Below are 22210 nucleotides of genomic sequence, written 5' to 3' on the forward strand. Positions count from 1 at the left end.
ACGCTTTAATCTATTGCTAATCTATATCTTTTTTCGTAAGATTATAAAGAAAATCAATAATATATACGAATCTTTTAATTTAAATACAAAAGTAAAAGCAAAAGCTTAAAAATCTTTTAATTTTAATAACGTTTTCGAAAGTTTTTTAATTATTAATTTTAATAACTTTATTTGTAACGAATTCTCGACTTTTCGAATTGCATACGAATCTTATTATATTTATCTTATTTTAATAAAATTATAATTTTTCTTTAATTATAATACTAGCGCGCTTAATCCGTTTTAAAGTTTTATTGATATTTTAAATATATTCGAGCACGAATCAGCGTATACTCGAAAATGCTTTTTCGTCGGAATAATCCGTTTATAATCTTTTTACTTTAATATCGTCGATAAATAATATAAAGACTTTAAGTTATAAAAGCTTTAAAATAAAATTAATTATTCGAACGAATTAAGCTATCGAGTTTATAATACTTTACGAAAAGGTAATGCATCGAAAAAGACTTAGCGGTATAAAAAAAGCGATAAAGTCTTTACTCGATTGATAAAGTATTTGCTAATCATAACCCGAATAAAGGTCGATTAAGCTAGCTATCTAGCAATTAAAAAACTTTTTAATAAACTCATTTATAATTAAAAATAAATTAGCGTCCTTCTTTGTAATTGTATTAAATAAAATTGCTAAGTTAATAAGTCTATACTAGCCCGGCTGCTTTTTAATTATTAAAAACCATTGATTCCGGTATAATCTTTCGCAATACTTTAAAACTCTTTTATTAAGCTTGTCTTAAAGCATTTTAATAATAATAAGCTATAAAGCTTTCGGACACGAATAATTAAGAGCTTGCTAAGCCGTATATAAGATAGTTTTAAGCTTAATCAATAGTAAAACGTCGTCGTAAAACTTACCGCACTTTTGCTAAGCGAATACGATTGATTTTTCTTTACTTAATATTATCTTTTTAAACAAATCCTTTTTCTTAAGCCGTAAAGTATTATTAATATTTAAATTCGCTATGCGTTCGAGTGTAATTCGAAAACCTTTCGATATATCGGCAATACGTAAAAAAAAGTATTGCTTATATTTTTTTACTTGCTCTTATAGCGTATCTTTAGCTTTTAATAACTTAAACTAATCAGCCTTGCTACTTAATGCTACTCTTACGCCGTTTGCTTTGTCAACTAGCTTAATCTTTTTATCTTTAATCTTATATATGCCGAATACTTTAACCGAGTTCGAAAAGATCTTTTTTCGAGTCCGATAAAGTATCGAATTTTAATAATCAATATAATCGTAACAACGAGTCATAAAAGTATCGGTGCTAACGGCATCTATTTAGCAAGTTATTAAAAGATCGTATTCCGTAAAAATAAAAACATCGATAAACTGCTTTTAAATAATAAAATCGTTTTTTTTTCGATGCTATAACGTTTCGCTTTCGAAACTAAACGAAAAGCAAAAAACTTTTAATATACTGACTTTAGCGCTTTTAATAAAGCCGATCATTAGTTTTCCGAGTCGTTACCGTTATTATTCGAAGACTTATCGTAATAAATAAAGCTTATACTTTATTCTTTTAAGCGATCGACGGCTTCGTCGTATTAATTCGTTTTATCGCTTACTTTAACTTAAGTAATTTAGCTCGTAAACGGATTAATAATTATAATAATAACAAAGCTATTCTTATAATTCGAAAAGTATCGAAGACCGATTTTCGCTTTACGTATAAAAGAGTAATCGAATATAAATCGAAACTTTAACGAATTTATAACGTAAAATCGAATACGGATCGTAGCACTTTTAATATTAATAAATATATTATCGGCGTATCCGATAAAGCGCGATAATAAATCGATGATTATTCGAAAGCTTATCTTTTAATCGTAAGCTATAAGAACTTCGAATTTAATCGCGGCGTTATAAATAATAACGTTAACTTTCGCACTTGTATCGAGTATAGCTTTCGTATTAATAATTAAAAACTATTCGAGTATATTAACGATAACTTTAAGAGTTAGCGAATAATAATAAAAGTATTTAAAAAATAATTAATTAAACGTTAAAGCAAAGCCGATTTCCGCTAAAAAAAGTTCCGTATCACTTTCGATTGCAATCCGCAATATACGCCGATCCTTATAAATAAACTAATCGAGAAAAAGATATTAGAATTAAAAAACACCGTAAAATATAATTATAAAAAAAGTCGAAATAAAGCCGATAATAAAAATAAAGCAAAACCGTTTTTAAATCGAAAGCGCTTCGAGTGCGAAAAGCGTATTGCGTCGGCAATGCTTAATTTAGCTGCTACGGATATTCTTTTGCAATTAAAGCTTAATCATTTGAAAGAATTCGAATAAGCGTTCGAGCTAAAACCGCTAAGCAATAGCATCTCGATATAAGATCCGTTTTAATCGAGTAAAAACTTATATAAAGTTTGCTTTACTAATGATTCGGCCGTAAGTCGAAATAATAAAAGAAAAAAAAAAAAGTAAATTCTTGCGATAAAGCGTTTTACCGATAAAGCGATTCGTAACTTTGCAAAATAAATCGCTATTAAATAAAAAGATATTACTTTTTCTTTAAATAAGTCTTTAAAGTCTTAAAGCAAGTTCGTCTTTTACCGGATTATCCGTCGCTTTCGATATAAGCTTGCTATTTATAATTAAGCAATCTTTCGAAGCTTTCGCAACGCTAACCGTAGCTTAAAAGTAATTAATAACGCTTTCGCTAATAAAGGTTTATTAAATCATTTTATCGATTATACTTTCGAAAGAAAATCGTTTAAAAATAAAAGAAATAACGAAGAACGCAATAGTCTTATTAAAAGTTAAATTCTTAAGCAAATCGCGCCTTTTTAAAAGCTTAATACGAGTCGTTTCGTAATTTATTCTTAAAAAAGAGATCATTTTGCTAAGACTTTCGTATGATTTAGCAATCTTAAAAAGCTTAGCTTTAAGCTTAAGTGCAGCTTTAAAAGCTTTTAGTAGCGTAACGAGCAGATTCTATAAGTTTTCCGGTCGTAAAGCGTTTCGATTTAAAATCGCGGTATAAACGAGCTCGGGTTTATTTATTTTTATTAGCTTAATAAAAATAACTTTAAGTTAGTTATAAATAAATTAGACTTTTACTTTTGCCGAAAAAGCGTTTTTTAACGAGTATAACGTAACTCGAAAAGCTGCGTTACGCGCTCGAGTCTTTATTAATATAATAATAACTTTCGTATTAAATACGTAAGCATATAAATTCGCCGATATAATGCATTGCTAGCGAATCATGTCCGAAGTATTAAAATCGTTAATACAAAAAGCTTCCGCACTGCCGCCGTTAGCTGCTCGAATAAACGCTTTAATACGTTTTCGTATAGCTTTTTTAATAGATTCTCGTTATGCTTTTAAAGCTTTATAACGACGCTTAAAATTAAAATCATTTATTATCTTACGAACTTTTTTTAAAACTTGCTCGTATTTAAAAGTATCGTTTCAAAATTAAAACGAAATCGATAATATTTCTTTTCGATACGGTTTTATATATATTAAGTCCGCTTGATTAAAATAAAAAGCAAGTCCGTATTAAAGCATAAACAAATAGCATTGATTTTGATATTTATAAAGCTTTTATTAATAGTTAAGTAAGTCAAAAATCTGCTAATATTAATAAAAAATGTATATAAAATCGTTTAAAGACCGTTTCCTTTCCGATATAACGTAGCTTCGATTCGAATAAGTATCGGTCGTATTGATTTCGTAAACTCGGTGCAAAGCGATCTCTTAAGTCTTTTTATATTAAGCAGCTTTTAATAAGTTTATATAAGCTTCTTTCGGTACGAAAGCGAAGCTATCGGTAAGTCTTAAATGAATACTAACTTTCGCTAGCTATTCTATAAAAGCTTCGATCTTTAAGTCAAGATCGACGAATAAGATAATCGAACTCGCAACGGTAATGCTTGCGCGATAAAAAGAAAAAGCATAAATATTATTAAAGTAAATGCTATAAAAGAGCGAAACGTATAAGTTTCGCTTACTTTCGAGAATAATAAACGGTACTTAAAAACGAAAGTTTTCGTTTTAATAAAGATTATAACGAGAAAAAGCTTTAAAGATCTCGGCGTAATTGTATTTATTAAAATGTTTCGCAATAATCTATTTTTGCTTAATTAAATCGCTTATTATAATATACATTATATTATAAGTTTGCAAGTGATCTTTTTTAAGTTTAACGTTTTTTTAAGTCCGATTTTGCATCGATAATAATAAACAATTAAAAAACTTCTACTTTAATTGCTTATCGATAATATTTTTATTAATTAAGCAAGCAAGGCTCGTAAAATTAAATTATTAAGTGAATTATAAAAGCTCCGCTTTAAAAGCTTTTTCTTTTGCTATTTACTTATTGCTCAAGTCGTTTAAAAAGTTAATACTATCTTTTTACTTAGCTAAATCGAATGCTTTATATTCTTTTTTAATTACCGATTTAAAGTCGTCTTAAGTTACTTTCGGATTTAAAAAGCTTTTAAAGCTTTCGATATTGCAACGTATATTATAATTAAAAAAGCTAGAGATATTATATTTAACAAAGCATTGCTTTTTCTTCGAATCGCTAACGATACCGTAGTTTTTAAACGCTCGTTCGAGCTAGCGAATATAATCCGTAATATTAGCTTTATCGAAAGGAAGCATTTTAAAAGCTTTAAGTCTAAAGAAAGGTTTACGGATATTTACGTAATTCGAAGCATTTACGAAAGGTAAAAAGGCTTAAATCCTTTTCACTTCGTCTTCGGTTAGCTTGCGAGTAGTATCTTCGTTAAGTCCGAAATCTTTTTAAGTCGAAGAAATCATAGCTCTTTTTAATTTCCGAAAGCTTTAACGTAAGCCCGTTAAGTTGAGTTAATAAATATCGATTAAAGTATAAAAGTATCTCGAAACGAATATAATAAAAGAACGAAAATAATATAAATATAAATAAAAATAAATAATAAAAATAAAATAAGTATAATTTATAATAAATATTAAATACATAAAGAAATGTTATAAAGATATAAGATCTCGATGCGTCGAAAGTGATTTATTAAAGAGTCGAGTATCGATCGCGTCGAGTTAAATAATCGAAACTAAATCGATATAATAAACGATATTAATAATACGTTTAACTAGGCTGCTCCATGGGGCCCCATGGGGCCCCACGGAGTTTTTGGTCCTCCCCACGGGGGAACCCACGAAGGGTACAAAATTCTGCCCCTCCCCATAAAGAAACCCTATAAAGCGTAAGGTTATTCTATAAGGTTTATATACATAAAAATATGCATATGCATAATTACTAATCAAGTTTACTAATCACATTTACTAATTACATTTACTAATTACATTTACTAATCACATTTACTAATCACATTTATTAATCACATTTACTAATTACATTTATTAATTACATTTACTAATTACATTTACTAATTAAAGACTTAAAGTATTAATCAAATTTACTAGTTACAAAGACCTAAAGGTTGATAAAGACTCGTTCTTTAGCTTAAGTTTACTAGTTATAAAAAGTTGATAAAGACCCGTCTTTTTGCAATTACGTAAAATACGTTTAACTCGATCTCCGCCTTTAGCTTAAGCTTTTGCTTGTAAGCATAGTTCAGATAAATCTCGTCTAACTTAAATAGCTCTTTTAGCTTTTAGCACTTATTGCTTTATTTAAACTCATTTTCATTCGAAAACTTGAAAGTAAAGCGTTTGTATGTTAAAGTGCTATCGATAGTAAAAAGGTATAGTATTAATAGCTCTTTCAAGATGCTTTTAGCTTCGGCATGATCGCTATCGAAAAGCTTAAGAATAAGATCACTTAAGATCAATTGAACTTTAATATCTTTATAAGTGAATTGCTTTTTAATTAAGTTAAGGAAAAAGACAAAATAATCGAAAAGATAAAAGACTTAAGCGCTCTTTTTTTAAATAAAAAATCAATTAGTAATTATAAAATATAAATGTTATTATTAACTTTATTAGCACTGTAATGCTTGATGCCGAACTCGTCGACAAAACTTTTGCGACCTTTCTATTCGTAATCGAGGCCGATTAGTCTTAAAAACAAAACGGTATCTTTTTCGTTATAGCAAGTAAATATTAAATTAATAACGTTACTATTAGCATAAACGATTACGAAATCCTTATAGCGATTAAATATCTCGTTGATTAGCTTATTACTACCGGTGCTAAAAGAGTTGACCTCGACTATAGCGTTATAAGAAAAAGGAATCGATATTACTAAATAAAAAAAATAATTAGCTTAAAGCAAAGAATTAAAAAGCAAAAAATCAAAAGGAAAATAATTACTTAAGTTAAGTATAGTTATAATTAAGTGTTAAAGTTGTTTAAGAAGTTAAGTGTTAAAGTTAAAAAGTTAAGTGTTAAAGTTAAAGTTAAGAAGTTAAGTATTGAAATTAAGAAGTTAAAGTTAAATATTAAGGTTAAGGTTAAGAAGTTGAGTGTTAAAGTTAAGGTTAAGGTTGAAAAGTTAAATAGAAAGTAGTTGTAGTAATAATAAAAAAAAGAAAAAGAAAAAGAAAAAGAGCGAGTACTTATATAAAAATAAAAGTGTAGCTTAATCGTAATCGAAGCATTGCTTCGATTTATTAAAAGTGAATTATAATATTTAAAACAATAAATCGACGCGGAATAAAAAAAATAACGCGTTTTAAAATAATGAATCGACACGGAATAAAATAAAATAACGCGTCGCTTAATAATAATCGATGCAATACTTCGATTTAATAAAAGTGAATTACAATATTTAAAATACGAACTCGACGCGGAACAAAAAAGAAACGCTTCGCTTAATAAATCTGATTAATAAATCTGATTAGTAAATCTGATTAATAAATCTGATTAGTAAATGCTGCACGGAAAGAAACCTTGCATGCTGCACGTCCTTTTGCTATACGTGCTTAACTCGGCTATAGCTCGGCTATAGCTCGGCTATAGCACGTGCTTCACCGTACGTAATCTGATTAATAAATCTAATTAATAAATCTAATTAATAAATCTAATTAATAAATCTGATTAGTAAATGCTGCATAAAAAGAATTAACGTACTTAAAGCTGCTATACGTAACTTACGTAAAGCTGCTATACGTAACTTACGTAAAGCTGCTATACGTAACTTACGTAAAGCTGCTATACGTAACTTACGTAAGGCTGCTATACGTAACCTACGTAAGGCTGCTATACGTAACCTACGTAAGGCTGCTACACTTAACGTACTTAAGGCTGCTACACGTAAACTACGTAAAGCTGCTATACGTAACCTACGTAAAGCTGCTATACCTAACGTACTTAAAGCTGCTATAGCTCGGCTATAGCTCGGCTATAGCACGTGCTTTACCGTACGTAATCTAATTAGTAAATCTGATTAGTAAATCTAATTAATAAATCTGATTAGTAAATCTGATTAATAAATCTGATTAATAAATGCTGCACAAAAAGAATTAACGTACTTAAGGCTGCTATACGTAACTTACGTAAAGCTGCTATACGTAACTTACGTAAAGCTGCCACACCTAACGTACTTAAAGCTGCTACACGTAACTTACGTAAAGCTGCTATACGTAACCTACGTAAGGCTGCTACACTTAACGTACCTAAGGCTGCCACACGTAAACTACGTAAAGCTGCTATACGTAACCTACGTAAGGCTGCTATACTTAACGTACTTAAGGCTGCTACACGTAACTTACGTAAGGCTGCCATACGTAACCTACGTAAGGCTGCTACACTTAACGTACTTAAGGCTGCTATACGTAACTTACGTAAAGCTGCTACACTTAACGTACTTAAAGCTGCTACACGTAACTTACGTAAAGCTGCCACACTTAACGTACTTAAGGCTACTACACGTAACTTACGTAAGGCTGCTATACGTAACGTACGTAAAGCTGCTATACGTAACTTACTCGTAAACTATAGTTCACGGGCTATATAGCTTTACGAATAACTTAACTTTATTAAAAAACTTAATAGTTATAAAAAGAATCAGCTCTTTTAAAGTTTAATAAAAGTAATACTTATGATTAAAAGAATTACGTGCACTAATTAATTAAAAGGTTTTATAATTAAGTTAAAGGTCTTTTGATTAATATAACATTTTAAGCGAAGCATGCTAACTAACCCGTAAACTATGGTTTACGAGTGAACTCTTTTTTTAACTACTATTATCGGTATTCTTAGCTAGCTAACTAAGGTCGATATAAATATATTAATAATAATAAAAAAACTAAAGATATCGATAAAAAAAAATTCAATTAATCATTGCAATCAATTATAAACAAATAAATATAAAAACTTAATGATATAAAAAAAGCAATTCAGTAAATAAAATCAAAGTCGCTAATTATAAAACTTAATAAAAGCGATACTCTTTGCAATTAAACGCTTGATTTTAAAAGAAGCTTTTTTTCTTTTATCTTATACTAATCTCGCTTTATTATCTTTTTTTTCTTTTATTCGTTTACGCTTTAAAGTTGATAATAGATTTATAATTCGTTCGCTTATAAAAGTATTAAATTTAAATTCGTTAAACTTATATATAATAATTGACTTACTTTGACTTTAAATAACGATTAAAAGAGTTTTAAGTTTCGAAATACTAAGTTTCGAAGTTTAAGCGGCATTTAAGGTTCTATAAGATAGCGAAGCCGAGTCCGGTATTCTATTAGCTTCTTTTCTATTTATTATTTTTTTATCACTTTGCTTAAAGCTTAATATTTCTTTCGCGTTGAAATAATTTTGTTAAAAAATATTATTCGAATCGTTTTGATCGTATAAATTTACTATCGCTAATATTTAAGTTAGAATTTATATTTAAATAAAAGCGTATATTATATAATATCGTACTTCGTTGCACTTTATTTTTATAGTTTATATAGCGTTTAAAGCTAATCGATTCGTTCGTACCGTTCGAATCTGAATTTTTTAAATCGTTTTCGTTTTCTATATTATTAAGAACGTTTTAATCTGTATTATCTTGAGTTTGCTTATCGAAAAGTAAATCCGTAGCTACTTTCGATTGATTTACTTTGCTTAGTTTTCTTTATAAAGAATATAATCGATTTGCTACGACTTTGCTTTAAAAAGCGAAAGAATGCGCTTTGTATAATCTTATATAATAGTTAGTAAATCGATTAGTAAATCGATTAGTAAATCGATTAGTAAATCGATAAAAAGTAAAAATATCGTAAGTAAATTAACTTACTTTTTAAATGCTTTTCGTAATTTAAAGACTTTCCGTACCGTAGCTATTGCATTTTAAACGAAACATCTTTATCAATATCTTAAAACCTATTTAAGTTCTCTTTTATTTAATATAATTAATAAATATTTATAAAATTAATATTATTTAAACTTACGTGATTCTCGCATTTTAGCTTTTAATATTATCAACTTAGCTTTTCGTTGCTTAAAACTTATTATTCGAAAGTCTTAATCGATCGTAAGATTATCGTAAGCAAAGATATATTTAAAATAAAATAAGCTTTGAAATTAACGATTTTATTATTCTTAAAACTTTTGTACTTTTTATTCGAATTCTTTTTTAAGCTGATCTTTATTTAAATCATTATAATTTATTAAAATCGATTCGAATAAGTGCCGAGCTTTATTTAAGCGAGTATTATATATCTTAAAATATAAAATAGTTATTTCTTTTGCAATTGTTAATAGCGATAAATTACCGCGACGATAATCGCAAATATCTTTTATAATATTAAATACCTTTTCTACGCAAATACTAATTAAAAAGATGTATAGAAAATCTTTAGCTATTCGAGTTAAATTAAAGTACCGAAGCTTAAAGTTTCGCTAAGAAGTCAAAATCTTTTGTCTATCGACCGTTAAACTTAATTAATAAAAATCAATAAAATTAAGGTTTTAAATTAAAATTTTAAACTTACGAGCTAAAAGATAATCATGCATTTCCGACGACTCGTAATCTGTATCTTCGAAAGAAGCTTATAAAGAAGAACTTAGTATTAATTTGCCGCGGAGTAATAAAGCGGCTATCGGTTAACGATCGATTGCTTTAATATTATTAATACGTTAAGCTATAGATATTAAAAACTTATAATGTTCGTTAAAAAGCTTTTCGAATCTCGCTCGATATATTGTAAACTAATCTTTACTTTCGTAAAGCTAAGAAAAATTTAAATCGAAAGTCTTTAGCTTAATAGTAAGATATAAAATTATCGTAAAAGCAAAAATATCTTTTAACGGCCTTTGCATTTTTTTATAATATTTATTTAATTTCTTAATAGCATTGATAACGCCTTTTTCTAATTGCAAGATCTATTTAAAATCATTGCGATCTTCTTTCGAAATCTTTATATATTTAAACTTTAATCGTGCTTATGCTTTATTTAAACGTTCGAATATTTTATCGAATATTAAAAATCCGTATTAAATAATAAAATTAAGCTCTTCACTTAAATGTATAATTAAAAAGTGAAACGGTTGAAAGATATCGATTAACTATAAGATTTGCTTTTATTAAGTATTAGATAATTTGAAAATACTTATTTTATCGATTTTTATATAATATTTTTAAATAACATTTTTAAGAGTTATAAATCGATTAAGCATATAGAATGTAAAATCTTATCTTATAATAATATTTAAAACAAGCTTTAAGCTTTTCGTTAAAAGATGTTTTAAATCGTTAATAAAAGCTTTTATCGTTTTATTAAATCGCGATTTTCGAAGTTAGCTAGCCGTAACACATTTAATAAACTTCCGAACTTAAATACGTTAATTAATGATTAGTAAATATAATTAATAAATATTTTTTTTTTAAAAAAAAAACTTATAATCGCAAGTGTATATATAATCTTTCGTTTATCGCGTCTTCTTGCTCTTTTTAGCTCGTTTATATCAAAATCTTCTTTTTAATGCTTTTCTAAGCTTTCGTTCGTTAACGATAATCGCGGTCCGAGCAACGCTTTAAAAGATAATTGTAAGACGTAAGTTATATACGGAACGTATAGAATCTTTTAGCTTATAAAAAGCTTTTTTTTAAATGCATCTTCGACGCATTTAAGCAACTCTTTTATTATTATATTATTCGAAGATGCGTTATCCGTTGTAATCGCGATTATCTTTTTTATTAAGCTTAATTTAATAAAGCGTTCGTAAATAATTCTTGCTAATTCTTTTTTTATATAATTGAACTTAACGTATATAAATTTAAGTATAAACTGAATCATATGCTAATCTTTTATAATTGCAGTTCCGATTATGCATATAAAAGAATAGCGCTTAATACTAAATTAATAGTTTAATAAAATGCTAAGTTTTTAATTAACTAGTAAATTGTTTAATAAATAACGATCAATTTTTAAAATCTTATCGTCGAAGTTTCGCTTAATAATTAAAGCATTAAAAAGCTTAAGATATAGGTTTTATAATTCGTAAAGAGATTTTTAATTCGGATTATTAATTATTCGAAACGAGCTTCGCGTAAATAATATAACATTTAAAACACTTTTTCGAAATGCTAATTTTAAGTCTTAATACGAAAGCGTTCTTCGTAATAGATATGTTTATTTAATATTAGTTTTATTATTTATTAATCAGATTTACTAATTCGATTTATTAATCAGATTTATTAATTAGATTTACTAATTAGATTTATTAATCAGATTTACTAATCAGATTTATTAATTAGATTTATTAATCAGATTTACTAATTAGATTTATTAATCAGATTTATTAATCAGATTTATTAATCAGATTTATTAGATTTATTAATCGAATTTATAAATAAAAACAAACGTATTAAATTGCGTTAAAAAGATTTAGATTTTAATTAAGTTTACCGAAGCTTTTGTTTTAGCTTACTTACGACGCGTTTGCAAACGTCCGTTTTCTAATGATCGGCTAATGCTTTCGTTTCAAAAGCTTTTAGCTTCGGATGCTTTAAAGCTCGATCGCACTTTTTATAATATATTACAAGCTCTTTTATTAATTTCTCAGTTGCTTAAACGAATCTAATCTATATAAAAGAAGTTTTCTTTTTATTTTAATCGATTCGCAAAAGATTTTAATTAGCCTTTTATTATTAAGAATACTATAAGGTCTATAACTACTAAGTATTAAAAGTCTTAATCTTTTTAACGTTTTAAATATAATATTAATTAAAACATTTAATAATTGCTAATAGTATTAAGCTAAAAAAACTAATTGTAAAGCTTTCGAACTTTTGATTTTAAAATAGATCGGTATCTTCGTAAGTAATTAAAGTAATTTAAAATAAAAACGAATCAATAGCTTAAGAAGATATGTTTAAATTTTAACGAATTTGCTATTAAACTATTGATTTGAACTTATATATTAACGTTTTATATACTTGAATATTATATAACATCATTTTATAATTTAAATATATTTTATTAAGTTAGTTTATTTTTAAAAAAGGTTTTGCTTACGCTTAATTCTTTTTAAATAGTATTTTTACGAGCGTTAAGTTTTAATTAGCGGTTTTTTTTTTTATCTTTTCATTTTTTTTTATTTCTTTTTTATTAAAGCTTAATTATAATTATATCTTTTAACGCTTTTAAGCTCTTTTTACTTAAGTTGACTATTACGAACAACCTTTTTATATATAGACCTTAATATCGGTATATCTATATCGACTTTAGCTAGCTAATAGTATTTAAAAGAGTTCACGGGCCACTTAATATGCTTCGCTTAACATATCACACTAGTTAAAAGACCTTTAACTTAACTAATAACTTTATTAATTAGCTAGTACGCGTGATTCCTTTTAATTATATAAAAGGAATCAGCTCTTTTAAATCTTAAAGAGCAATTAAAATTCAAATACTTTTACAACCGAGTGTTTTGCAATTGCAAATACTTTAACGACCGTTACGAAGTTACGAATATATTCTTTAATCGCTTAAAAGGAATCTAATACTTAGTTTTTTTTAACTTTTACTTTCGATAATTATTAATTTTAAATTTAAATAATGATTTTATAATCTTTTTAAGCTTTATATAATCCTTTCGCTTTTTTATAAATTCTTTAAATAATCGCTTAAAGTCGTTATAACAAGTATTTACTTAAATTTATTAAGGTTTAATTAATATACTAAGATAAAGTGCTTATAAAAATCTTAATTTAAATATAATCTTTGCAGCTTTCTTTTCGGCTGCTGCTATACGATAAATAAAATTAATATAATCTAATAAATATTAAAAATAAAAGCATTTAATTAAAAATTTATTATATAAAACGATAGAACACTTTATAATCGTATTAGCTTATAATTATATTTATAAGTTCGAATATCTATTATAGCTAGAGAATAAATAAAAGAAATTCATATTTTAATAGACGCTTGCCGATTTATTTATAAATGCCGTTTTATTATCTATATATTAATTAAGTTATTAATTTATTAAAGATTGCAAACTAACTAAACTCGATCTTTATCGAAGTAGATAATAAAACTTATTATTCCTTTTCTATTAAACGAACGAACGGTCGAAACGCTCGGTGTACAATAGAAATGCTAAACGAAAAAAAGCGTAATCGTAATTAGTTAATTAAAATAAACGAATATCGAGTTAAGCGATTTTTAAATAACGGTTATAAAATTAAGCTATCTATTAAATAAATTAATAAAAACGAACATAACGACGGATATTATAGAATTAATATTGTTAACGAGCAAAAGACTTTTTATATATAAAAAAGAAGTATCGCAAAAAAAGAAAGTAATAAATTCGATAGCTTGCGAAAGCTTCTTGAATTTCATTATTATAAATTAATAGATAAGTTTATATAAATAGTTTTAAAATCGTTATTATATTAAATAAAATATATATATAATTAACTTTAAATATAATTCATAAATATAAATATTAAAATAATTTATTAATATATTTATATCGATTTTAAATATAGCAAGTCGGTTAATTCTTTTGATACAAAACTTTAAAATATAACGACCTTAAGCGATTATTTAAAAGAACTTACGAAAGCGCGAAGGTTTATATAAAAGCTTAAAAGAATCTTAAAATAATAATTTAAAATCAACAATTACCGAATGTAAAAGTCGAAAGTAATTAAGGTTTATATACACGAAAGTAAAAGCGCTAAAAACTCGTGAATTATAATTTATAAATTAAAAGCGAAGAATAAAAGAATACGAAAAATACGAAAAAAAAAAAGAAAGAAGTAGCTTAACGCATATAAAGTGCGTCTAAAAGACTTAGCGTATCGTTATATAAGAAATCGACGATTAATAAATGTAATTAGTAAATATAATTAGTAAATATAATTAATAAATATAATTAGTAAATATAATTAGTAAATATAATTAGTAAATATAATAAGTAAATATAATTAATAAGTATTATTAATAAATATAATTAATAAATAAGATAAATAAAAGTATTTTTATAAAATACAAAATTTATAATTAATCGTGAATTTTATTTTACATAAACTTAAGCATTAAGTTTAAAAATGATCTTAATTCCGTATCGTTATTTTTAACGCTATAAAATAACTCCGAAGCTAGCTCGTCTTTTTTTTAAATCAATTGCATAACGCGTTGAAATAAAATAAGATCGCAATCAGCTTTTTTAAATTTAATATTCTTTTCGAATCCTTTTATATTCTATCAAGCGATTAGACTCGGCAATTCGTATTTAATCTTATCGGTATTTGCTTTAATTTTAGCTCGTCAATACTTTTTTTTATTAAAAGAAAAGTAAACGTAAAAAAGCTTAATTAAATAAAGATTAAAAGTTATAATATTAATTCAATTAATTAAAAGCATAATAAAATGAATTCTTACTTAGTTCGTTTTAAAACCGTGCTTACTAAGTCTTAAGCTATCAATTCAAAAAAAGCTTTTCTACTTTTTAAATTAGCAGCTCGGCACTTTATTAATAAAAACCGCGTTATACTTTGCTAATAGCGACGAAATTGCTAAACGGTTATTATATAACGTGATTTTATATTATTAATAAAATATAAATATTTAAATAAAATAAAAGCTTACTTATGCGTGCTAACGTATTAATTGCCGAGTGACTTTCTTTATCTTTTTATCGGTAATCGAAACGTATTTATCGCGAAGTATATTATTATTTTTTTCTTCGTTTTTTCGCAAATTAAATTCTTTATAAACTTCTTCGTTTAAATTAAATGCTTTATCAACTTAATCGCTATTCAAGTATTTTTTATTATTGAATTTAATTGTAAAAAAAGCGGCTTGTATAATAAGATTATTTACGTAGATGCTTCGATTTTTTTTAAAATCGATTAATAAATTGCTTAATAAATTAAAAAAAAGAAAAAGTACCGTTTATCTATAAGATTTTTTCGCATTTCGGCTTATCGAGTTTTCTTTTCAGCTTTTAATACTTAAGAATATTCTAAGGTTTGTTTTTAAATTGCAAAAAGCTGATTAACGGCCGCTTAATTTCGTCTTTTAGCTTTTCGAAGCTTATTTGCTTAAGGATCTTGTTTCAGCTTTGCTATACGAGCATTAGCTTTTATCGTATAAAGATTAATTAATAATTAATTTCTTTTTAGCTTTCTTTTTTAAAAAAAATTAATAAATTAATAAAAGTTAAAATATTACGTAAAAAAGATACTTACTTTACGCTTGCCAAAGTTTCTTAACATTAGATTGCTTGCCGCCACGATTGCCGTCGTATCGGCCGCATTTTAAAAAAGACGTTTTTAATTAGTAAATAGATTAGTAAATAAGAAAATGATTTTTATTATAGATTTTTTAATCTTTTTTATTAAATTAAGCTGATTTGTATTTGCAATAATACTTTTTATCGAATTAAGCTAATAAGCGGCTATATTAAATAGTATTATAAAAAAGCTAAACGTTAAGAGTAATTATTTAAAGTAAAATCAAAAGTAATAAAATAAAAGTATTAAACTTAAAAGTAAACTCGTATATTCTATTTTTAAAACATCTTAGCGCGGCCGCTAATAAATTCACGAAGTAATAAAGCAGCCGCAACTAAAATAAAGCGGCCGCAATTAAAATAAAGCGGCCGCTTCGCGTAATTTTTATTTTATAAAGTAAAGTCTGATTTCTTTTTATTATTACTTAATAATCAATTACAACTATCGCTTTTTTATTTGCTACGCTTTTAAATACAACGCTATTTATTGCTTTATAAAGTCGTCTTTTTCTTATTTAAAATTATTAACTTATTAATCGTAAACTAAATTATCGCGATCAAGTCTTTTTATTAATACTTTTAAATAGCTTTTTTATTAAACGAACTTTTGCTTTCGGACCGACTTCTCTTTATCGATATATTAAGTACTACGGTTAAAAGAGATAACGCAAGCTAAGATAAATTAATTGATAAAGCAATTAAGAATCAAGCGATTAAAAGTCAAGCGGCTAAAAGTCAAGCGGCTAAGGGTTAAGCGGCTAAAGGTCAGGCGGCTAAAGGTCAAGTAGATAAGGACGAAGCATAAAAAAGTAAAGCAGATATAATACGCGGCGAAAGCGTAAAAAAAGAAAACTTAAATTTGCAAAGTAAATAAAATAAATTTATATTTAATTAATCGGAGTATTATTAATACTTTTTTAATTACTTTACTTAGCGCAAATCTTTATCTTCAATTTAATAAAGCTTAATTAATTACGGATGCGCTAGACTTTATTTTTGCTAAGCGCTGCGCTATTATAACTCGATAGTTATTCGATTAATATTTGATTAGTAAATTGATTAGTAAATCAATTGCAAATAATTAATAAGCATTTACAAAAATTCTTAACTTTACTTTTGCTAAGCGCCGCGCTATTATAATTCGATAGCTATCCGATTAGTATTTGATTAATAAATTAATTAGTAAATCAATTGCAAATAACTAATAAGCATTTATAGAAATTCTTAACTTTACTTTTGTTAAGCGCTGCGCTATTACAACTCGATAGCTATCCGGTTAGTATTTAATTAATAAATTAATTAGTAAATCAATTGCAAATAGCTGATAAATATTTATAAAAATTCTTAAAACTTCGCGCAGTATTATAAGTCTATAATAAAAAACCGATTTATCTCCGTCTTTTTTTCGCCGAATTTCTTAAGGTCAAGCTAATAAGTATTAATTACTTTATTAATTAATAATTGCTAATTTCTATCATTTTAAGTAACGCTCTTTAAACATTAATAAACTCTTGCGCAAATACAAATTAATACTTATTATCTCTTAAACTTCGATCCGGTAATATTTTTGATTTATAATTAATAAATATTTATTAATTAAATTTTTCTTTAGCAAACGCAATTAGATTTACTTCGGCTATTTAATCCGAAATAAATAAAAGCATCGTTCTTAATAATACTAGCATAAGTATTAACAGCTTTTAATAAGTTTAATTTTTTTAAACTTTTTTCTTTCGTTCGCTAATTGTTTTAAAATTGCTTTAAAAGCAATACAACAATCGACGAGCTAAGCGAATGCATTAGCTTAACTTTAAAACGAAGATCCGTCTTACGACTTAAATGCTAAAAACAATTCTTTTATAATTGTTAAACCTTCTTTTGCTTTTATTAATAATCGCACTAAAAAAGCTTTCGCGCAAAAAGCTTTTAAAAGGTCTTTCATTATTTCGGGCTTAATTATAACTATAAAAACCGCGACGAAGACGATGCTTTATAATAATACAAATAAGAAAGAGCAAAGCGATAATAAAGAAAACTTAAGTAAAAATAATATTTTTCTTTTTTAATACAAAAGAGTTAAAAAATCACTTTCGACGGCTAAAGCTGCTCGCTCCGTTTTATTAGCTAGCAAATCACTTTCGGCAGCTAAAACTTTTTTTCGTTAAAAATTTAAAAAAAGCAAGTATCTTAAGAAGTTTGCAATTGTTATAAAAAAAGAAAGTCTAAGCTAACGAAAGCGCCGTCGCTATAAGTTAAAAAGTAAGTTCAATCAATTAATAAATTGATTCTTAAGTATAATTATTAATTTATATAGCTATTGCGTTAAAAGAGATCCGACGATATTAAAAAAGCACCGAGCTTTTTATTAAAAAGACTTTTTTTTAACGTTTTATTCGAAAGATCACTTACGATTTTAAATAAGACTTTAAATTTCAAAGCGGTGCTTTAAAATGTTTATAAAAAGCTTTAAAAGCATTCTTCGTAAAAGAGTTTAAAAGTAAGTACTTATATATTTATTTATTAATCGATTTACTAATCGATTTACTAATTGATTTACTAATTACTTTTAATAACGAACTTATATGCTATTTACGCTAAACGAATAACGATTTAAAACAAAGATATAGCGTTAGTTAAAAAATTGCGAGAAATCATAACTAAAAGTTTTGTTTAGTAATTTTAGTTTATTATAATATAATGCAATGTAATTGTAAAGTATAACATATATGATTAATAAATATAATAAATAAATATAATAATTAAATAAAATTAATAAATATTCGTAAATTTGTTTTATTTTTAACGGCCTTATATATATTATTTTTAGCTGTCTTACTTTAAACTTATAAAGTTTCTTTATCCTTCGTAAAGAATTTGACTTAAAAAAATCCTTTTTATAAGGTTTAAAAAAAAAAGTCTTTTATCGGCCAAGACTTTATAAAGGGAATAAGGAGGAAAACCCCATGGGGCCCCCACCCCATGGAGCAGCCTACGTTTAACTTTATAACGTAAAATCCGTAATAAGCGGAAAAGTAATTATCGAGATTAAGTATATTAAAATAAAAACGAGGTCGAATCATAGCCGAACTTCCGTACAAGCATATAACTTGCTTTTAATATAATGCAATACCGAAACGGTTCCGAATTGCATAACATTTATTTCCGCTTATCGTATCTTTTATCTATCGAAGCGAAAGATATTCGAAAGCAATTCGAGTTTTTATGCGTAATCTCTATTGCGAAGTAAATATTAAATTTTTAACTTTTTAAGCTTAGCGTAGTATTTCCGATACTTAGCTACTGCTTATCTTTTTTAAGAAAAAAGAGCAATAGACTCGTATTAAAAGCGATATTAAATCAAAAAGATAAAGTATACTAAACGAATAATACTTCGAGCGTATCGCCGTGCAAAATAGCTTAAATAAATAAAACTTTATAAATATCGAATTGAACTTTAGCTAGCTCGATCTTCGAATTAAAATAACGATTTTTTAAGTAGTACTTATCGAGTATACCGAATAGCATGCTCGACGAATATAAATCGAAGAAAGATCGCTTTTAAAGTAATAGCTTTAAAGCTTATATGCAAAAGCACTTGATTATTAGCTTAGCGTATATCGAATACTCTTCGAAAAAGCACCGCAAAAGCATATGGCTAATAGCTTAGCGTATAACGTAAACTTCGAATATATAGCTTTTCGCAAGAAAAGCAAGTTTAAAAAAGGTATAAAAACCAACTTTTAATTCGATTCTTTACGTAAGTCATTAAATATATATAAAAGAAAAGAGCTCTGATATATACTTAACGTCAAATCAAGAGATATATATGAATATAGCTATAATAAAATCGTAAGTAAATAAAAAAAGAAAAAGAAGACGATCGAAGGACACTCGAATGTATGCTATAAGTACGTGTATTATATTATATAATGATATGATAATGATTTAAGGAAAAACCAATTACTCGTTTATATAAGAGCTTGCACGTGACTTAACCACGTGCTTAGCAGGGCCAGAGCATGCAGCGCACCCACGTGACAAAGGTGCTTAGCATCAGTACTATATACATGGACAAAACAAATACAAGGCCCTAACTCCACCACAATATTGCGAGCTTTTTGTAAATCCTTTTCGATTTAATTACGATAGATTACCGAAAAGTCTTCGTTTCGTTTATTTTCATTTTCGTTATCGCTATCACTTCTTGCTCCTTTTGCTTTTTTTGCTTTTCTTACTTCTTTTGCGAAAAGGCTCCGCTGAAGTGCTCGCTAAGCTTTTAATCGCGGCAATACCGGTGGTTCTTTTTCGCGAGGTTTTAATCGTAGCAATACCCGTAATTTTTCGAAAGGTTCGAGTCGTAATAATATCGATAAGTCTTTAAAAGGTAAAAGCAGTGCTTAAAGTGCTACGAAAGGCTTTCGCATTATTCTATTTAGCTTTAAGTTATAAAATCGAAAGAGTTTTTATCGCGTATTAACAACTTGCTAAATAATTAATACAATAGATTTTTCGTATGCTTTTCTTAATTAGCTTTCGAATAAGGTCCGCTTTATATATATAATATGCTCGTATATAATAGATCGAAGGCATATAAGTATAATAACGTAAAGCTTTTTAATATAAAAAAAGAAATAAAAAAAGTATAAAAAAAAACAAAAAAAATTAAACTTTAATAAAGAAAAAATCAAAAATCAAATTTAAACTCGTCTTTTTTTTACGTATAATCATGCTTTTATAACTTAATCATTTTTTATTGCTTTTTTATTATTACTTATAAAGACTTTTGCGTATTAGCTTCGTTGCTTTTCCGTAAAGCTAAGTAATCGAATAATAAATTTATTTAAGCGCTTGATTTAAAAGCTGGATTCGGCTATTTCATTTAATAAAAGCTATTTTAAAGATCTTTTTATTTAAAGCTTAAAGCGAAATAATAACGCTTCGAAAGTATATCGCACGTAGAACTTTTTTAATCGATTGCTAGCAAATGTTTTATTTAGTAAAGCTTCGTCTTCTTTTAGCTCTTTTAATTTATAATATCTTTTTATATTTATCGACGAAATTTAATAAAGGTTAAGCTATCGAAAATCTAGCTTTTTAACGTTAAATATATTTACTTTACGTATCGAATCGTGTTTAAAGACTAAATCATTTACTTTTAAAAGTTTAATTCGAAGGTTCTTTTTATTATTAAAAGCATTTTTTCTTTTTTAACGGCAGCGGGTTTTCTTAAGTATAGCTTCCGTAGCATTTTCGTTTTGCATTCGAAACTAGCGTGCTTTTAATTCGATAAGCTTAATACGATTATTTATTAGTTTTTAAAATAACGTAGCTTAAGATTAAATTCGAGTTTTAATTAAAAGCATTGCTTTTTTGATATATATTATATAAAAGAGAATAAATCCGATAAAAGTATATATCGAAATGCGGTCGGCGAATAAGACGGCTAGCAATTGCGCAATTTAATTAGTATTTTTAAGCTTACTTAATGCGTTTTTAATTAATCCGTAGCCGCGTTTTATTATTTTATTCGCTTAAAAGTAGTATGTTAAAATCACGATTCGATTGATTTCTTAAATATTAAGCAAGTCGATTACTTTTTTTTTAAACTTCGAATCTCCGTTAATTATCAGCTAAAAGAAAATCTTATAACGGCAAATAATGTTTTTTTAAATAAACTTAGCTATCGAAAGCGAGTTTCGAGTCCGAATCGCTTTCGCTTCGACTTATATATTTATATTATCTTTAATAATAATTAAGTAGCTTTTGCGTATAAATAGATAAATAATATCGATAGCTTAACGTTTTATTAAATTATTAAATCGAGTAAAATATAATAATTCTTCGAGCTTATTAGCTACTCGATGCTAGCATTTCTTATAAGTCTTAATAAATCGTTTAACGTTTATATAGCATTTATTTTAAAAGTAGCGTTAAGAAACACAATAATAAATTAATTTACGATTTTTATAATTACTTTTATCGTAATAAGCCGTAATAATATCCGTTTTAATCGAAGGTTTATCGATTATTAATCGAAAAAAAAGACTTTTCGTCGAAAGTCTTTAAAGCTTTTTATTATTTACTTTATATTCAATAGCTTTTTTTTTAAATTTACGGCATTTTATTTTATTTAAATCTTTAAGTTTTCGCAAGATCGTTAAAAAAATAGCTATTCGAATTGATTTCGAAAAGTATTCGATTAAGTTTAAAAGGCTTTTATAATCGTAATTATTATTAAACTCGTTTAAGTTTGCATTCTCCGCTTTTTCCGAGCGTTAAAACATATCTTTAAAAATAAATTAACGAATATTTATTAAAAAGTCCGTCGAAAGTTTTTTAAAGCCGTTTCGAGCTTTAATAAGTCTTAAGTCGGCTAGCAAGCTGTTATCGAATTTATTTTTATTTTCTTCGTTTAAATCATCGGAGTATTATAGCCGTTTTAATAATATATCGATAACGGTATAATCTTTATCGAAGATATATCGAACTTTAAAATCGAAAAGAT

Source organism: Drepanopeziza brunnea, assembly GCF_022702325.1.
Source record: "Drepanopeziza brunnea f. sp. 'multigermtubi' strain 214-2 chromosome Unknown ctg1, whole genome shotgun sequence".
NCBI lineage: Eukaryota > Fungi > Ascomycota > Leotiomycetes > Helotiales > Drepanopezizaceae > Drepanopeziza > Drepanopeziza brunnea.